Source organism: Hemitrygon akajei, unplaced genomic scaffold (assembly GCF_048418815.1).
Source record: "Hemitrygon akajei unplaced genomic scaffold, sHemAka1.3 Scf000043, whole genome shotgun sequence".
In the NCBI taxonomy this organism is placed as follows: domain Eukaryota; kingdom Metazoa; phylum Chordata; class Chondrichthyes; order Myliobatiformes; family Dasyatidae; genus Hemitrygon; species Hemitrygon akajei.
This window is the reverse complement of record NW_027331929.1, coordinates 897,230-902,336: the sequence shown is the minus strand read 5'-3', so window position 1 is coordinate 902,336 and position 5,107 is coordinate 897,230. Positions and strand designations below refer to the sequence as shown.

The window sequence follows — 5,107 nt, the reverse complement described above, 5'->3', positions numbered from 1 at the left end:
CGGATCTGTGACTGATCTACTGTCGCATTGAACTTTTCAATTTGGCAGTTTCAACATGATCCACAAGAGTACCCATCTTCACATCATGTGCAACTCACAAACACATCCATCTACAGTTTCAACCAGATGATTTATACACATCACAGACAGGAGGTGGAACGAGCTCGCAGAGAAGTGGTCGAGGCAGATGAATTAAAATTTGAAACACTTGGGCAAATGATACCTGACGCTTCCAGAATGGCGTCACTATTGTGAACACTGACCTGTTTGTATAGTAGTTGGCATCCCTCCGGGTCCCGAGGTGATGTGAACACCCTCTTCCTCATCGATGAGGGGATCGTCTCTTCGAAAGTTCATCTCTGAGTAGGTGGAGATCGGACCATCTGGGAGAGAAAGTCGGACAGGCCGGTCAGGGAGAGAATGAGACAGCGGTAGAGAATGAGGGAAAGAGAGAAGAGACAGCAGAGGAGAGAGAGGAGTAAGCGAGAGGGAGAGAGGGGTAATCGGGGAATGTGAAAGAGAGGGAGCAGAGTGTGGGAAAGGGGAGAATGGGGAAAGGTAAGTAGATAGAGGGGAAAGTCAACGGAGAGAGCAGGAGTCGTAGAAGGGGCAGAGATGTGCAAAAGACAGAGAGAAGTGTTGGGAAAGGGGGGAAAGCGTGAGAGTGTGCGGTAGGGAAAGGAAATAGTGGAGGAAGAAAAGAGGATGGAGAGGATCAGTGTGTGAGAGATAGGGGGAAGAAAGAGGGAGGCAGGGGAGAGAGAGGAGAAAGAGTGTTGAGAGAGTTGGTTTAGAACGGGGTCAGTGTTATACACATTTTATAAAGTTATCGTTTCTCACTGATCCTTGCCACTCTCCTCCCTCCTCTCCACTCTTCCCAAGGGTGTTTCCTGCTCACCGGCCATGGCACAGCACTCCCTGCTCCCGAACCCGCCCCATCACACATCTCCCCTCAGTGCCCCCAGTTTAAACCCCTCTCACGGTACGCCCACCACACAAAAAAAAATCATGGGATTTTCTGCACCGACCCCACCCAGAGAAACTCCTCATCTCCTTTCCACAGCCCTCCCTCTGTACCACCCCACCTGTGGCTCTGCCTCCGCCCCGACCCTTCCCAGAGCGCTCCTTCCTCACCGACCCTCCCATAGAGCCCGTCTCTCATTCCTTTCCACAGCCTTCCCACTGTACCACCCCGCCTGTGGCTCTGCCTCCGCCCCCGACCCCTTCCCAGAGCGCTCCTTCCTCACCGACCCTCCCATAGAGCCCGTCTCTCATTCCTTTTCTCAGCCCTCCCTCTATACAACCCCGCCTGTTGCTCTGCCTCCACCCCGACCCGTCCCAGAGCGCTCCCTCCTCAGACACCCTCCCATAGAGCCCGTCTCTCATCCAGTCTCGCACGCATTGCTCTAACAGGGAACAATCAGGGTTAACTGCGCTTGGGATGAGATTTCTCGACAGGAAGATTCACATCAGCTGATCAGAGTCAAACCAGTAAAGTGAAACTGACCTCCATTCGTCCGGACCCGGGGAACAGAGAGGGATTTGAAATGAAGTTCCACATACGATACATCAGGTTTAGCTGGGGACAGAACAGTGAGAGTCAGAAACAGCGTGAGGCTCCCTCTAAACCGTCCCATCAAACACATCCGGGGTCAGACACAGAGTGAATCTCCCTCCACACCGTCCCATCACACACTCCCGGGGTTAGAAACAGAGTGAAGCTCCCTCCACACCGTCACATCACACACTCCCGGGGTCAGACACAGAGTTAAATCTTCCTTCACTCTGTACCATAATGGGGGACAGATTGCGCTTTGGAGCGTACAAGTTTGAGGGGGGGGGGGAACTTGACAGAGGTATATAAAGTTATGAGGGGGATAGATCGAGTTGACGTGGATAGGCTTTTTTCCATTGAGAGTAGTGGAGATTCGAACAAGAGGACATGATTTGAGAGTTAGGGGGCAAAAGTTTAAGAATAATAGGAGGCGGATTTTATTTACTCAGACAGTGGTAGCTGTATGGAACGAGCTCCCAGTAGAGGTGTTAGAGGCAGGTACGGTATTGTCATTTAAAGTGAAATTGGATAGGCATATGGATATGAAAGAAATGGAGGTTTATGTGCTGCGTGCGGGCCAGTGGGACTAGGTGAGAGTAAGCGTTCGGCACGGACTGGAAGGGCCGAGACGGCCTGCTTCCGTGCTGTAATTGTTATATGGTTGTTATATGGTTTATATTATACAGTCCCGTGAACATAAAAGGAGTGACGCTCCCTCCACTCCGTCCCATCACACACTACCGGAGTCAGACACAGAGTGAAGCTCCCTCTACTCCCGCCATTACAAACTCCCCGGGTTAGAAAGAGACTGAAACTCCCTCACTCCATCTCTGCCCCACTCACCTCCCGATGGAGACAGTGAGTCCGGTTTTACGAGCTGCTTTTTCATGTAGGTCTCGCTCTTGGCCATCCTGTCGATGGCTCTCTGCGTCTCTGAGCTCAGCGAGGGGAAGCAACCGTTGTCAGAGGAAGCCTGTGTTGACAAGTGGATCAGAACGAGACCAGCAAACACCGGATGCGCAGCCGAAGAGGAGAGGAGCCGACAGCAGAGAGAGGAAGCGCTGGGGACGAGGGAGATTGAGGGTGTGAGAGGGGGTAGTCTGTAGCGATTAGAGTGGCGCGGGGAGAAGAGAAGTGCAAGTGGAGAGAAACAGAGGGAGGGACAGCAAGGGGAAGGTTACGGTTTGGCGGAAAGAGAATCGTGAATTACAGGGGTTAGAAAAGGGTATCACTGAAAGAAGGGGAGGGCAAAAACTGGGAGGGAATGGAGAGAGGGTGTAGAAATAGAAAGGGAGGATTGTTGGAGAGATTCAATTTCGCCCCTCTCTCCAGCTCTCTGCTTTTTCCTCTACTCCCTCTGTCTCCTCTGCCTTTCTATCTCACATCCTTCACTGAAAGCGAAGGGGGAAGTGAAAGGAAATGGGGGTAAGGGTATTGGATAAAGGGGTGATAGTGCGGGAGGCGATGTGCTGTAGCGGTTGTGTGTGTGTGTGGTGGGTGTGTGGGTGTGGGTGTGTGGGTGTGTCTGGATGTGTGTGTGTGAGTGAGTGTGTGTGTGTCTGTGTGTGCGTATGTGTGTGTGTGTGTGTGTGTGTGTGTGAGAGAGAGAGAGAGAGAGAGAGAGAGAGAGAGAGAGAGAGAGAGAGAGAGAGAGAGAGAGAGAGAGAGAGAGAGAGAGAGAGAGAGAGCGCCTCGGCATCGGCCGAACAAACACTCCCGGGATCAGACATAAGTGCAGCTCCTTCCATACCGTCCCATTGCACTGTCCCAGGGTCACAAACAGAGCTAATATGCCGCCTCACAGTCCTATAACACATTAACGGATTCAGAAACAGATCGAATCTCCCTCTTCACTCCCAGTTTTTCAGCGTTCCTGTAGTCTCCAACAGAGAGTCTGTCTCAGAGATTATAAGTGTGTCTGAGAGACCAGAAGTGGAACAGAGGAGGGTGGGGGAGTGGAAAGATGGCTGTGGAGGGGTGGTGAGTTTCCAGTCACTGGGTGGAAATGTTGTGAAACCACACGACCGGCCTGTACACACAGAGACGTAGAGAAGCTCAGAGGCGAGAAATCGATATCCGGTGGAAAAGAGCAGCAGTAACTCCAACGTTGTGCAAGGAGTTGACCATGTGACTGACCCCAGGAATGTGTGATTGAACGGGTATAGAACATATAACAGGAAACGATACAGCACAGTACTGGCCCTTCGGCCTACAATGTTGTGCCGACCCTTATACCCTGCTCCCATATAAAACCCCACATTAAATACCCCATAAAACTGTCTAGTTGTCCACCACTGACTCAGGCAGTGCATTCCACGCACCCACCACTCTCTGAGTAAAAAGCCTTCCTCTATTATCCCCTTGAACTTTGCTCCACTGACCATAAAGCCATTGCCTCCTGTTTTGAGCAGCGGTGTCCTGGGGAAGAAGCGCTGGCTGTCCACTCTATCTTTTCCTATTAATATATTGTACACCTCTAACATGTCTCCTCTCATCCTACTTCAGTCCAAAGAGTAAAGACCTAGCTCCCTTAATCTCTGCTCATAAAGCATACTCTCTAAACCAGGCAGCATCCTGGTAAATCTCCTCTGCACCCTTTCCACTGATTCAACATCCTTCCTATAGTGAGGCGAGCAGAACTGGACACAGTATTCCAAGTGTGGGCTAACCTGTGTTTCACAGAGCTGCATCAATAAGCCGCGACTCTTAAACTGTGACCCTCGGCTTATGAAAACTAACACTTCATTGGCTGCCTTAACTACACTAAAGTGTACTACCCCACTCTTCTCCGGGTTGAATACTATTTGCCACTTCTCAGCCCAGTTCAGCATCCTATCAATGGCTCTCTGCAATCTTCGAGATTTTTCTACACTGGCCGCAACACCACCAACCTTTTTGTCATCTGCAAATTTGCCAACCAGCCCTTCTACCCCAACATTAGGTCGTTAATAAAATCACGCAATGTAGAGGTCCCAGAACCGATCCCTGCAGGACACCACTCGTCACAGCCTTCCAATCCGAACGTGCACATGCTCCTCAACACACTGCTTTCTGCAGCCAAGCCAATTCAGAATCTACCTTGACAAACCTCCCTTGACCGCATGCCTTCTGACATTCTGAATAAGCCTATCGTGTAGAACCTTGTAAAATGCCTTACAAATATTCATGTACATTTTACATCCACTGCACTGCCCTTATCGAAATGCCTGGTCACTTCCTTAAAGAACTCTATCAGCCTTCTTTGAACGGTGTAAAGTTAGGTAAGGGAGTATTACAAACAGATCTCGGAGTCTTTGTTCATCAGTCACTGAAGGTGAATGAGTAAATGCAGCAGGCAGTGAAGAAGGCTAATGGAATTTTGGCCTTTATTACAAAGGGAATTGAGTACAAGAGCAAGGAATTCCTCTTACATTTGTACAGGGCCCTGGTGAGTCCACACCTGGAGTATTGTGTACAATTTTGGTCTCCAGCGTTAAGCAAGGACATCCTGGCTGTAGAGGAAGTGCAGCGTAGATTTACAACGTTAATTCCTGGGATGACAGAACTGTCTTA

The 5,107-nt window shown here is 50.2% G+C and overlaps 1 long non-coding RNA gene across 1 annotated transcript; it reads right to left on the bottom strand.

Annotated features, from left to right (window-relative positions):
- Window positions 1-315: 315 nt before the first annotated feature.
- Window positions 316-2,546, bottom strand: LOC140720456 (uncharacterized). Its single transcript, XR_012097190.1, has 3 exons — window positions 2,399-2,546; window positions 1,508-1,579; window positions 316-383 (listed from the first exon to the last, which is right to left on the bottom strand). It is a non-coding gene; the product is annotated as an uncharacterized lncRNA (long non-coding RNA).
- Between the last annotated feature and the right edge of the window lie 2,561 nt (window positions 2,547-5,107).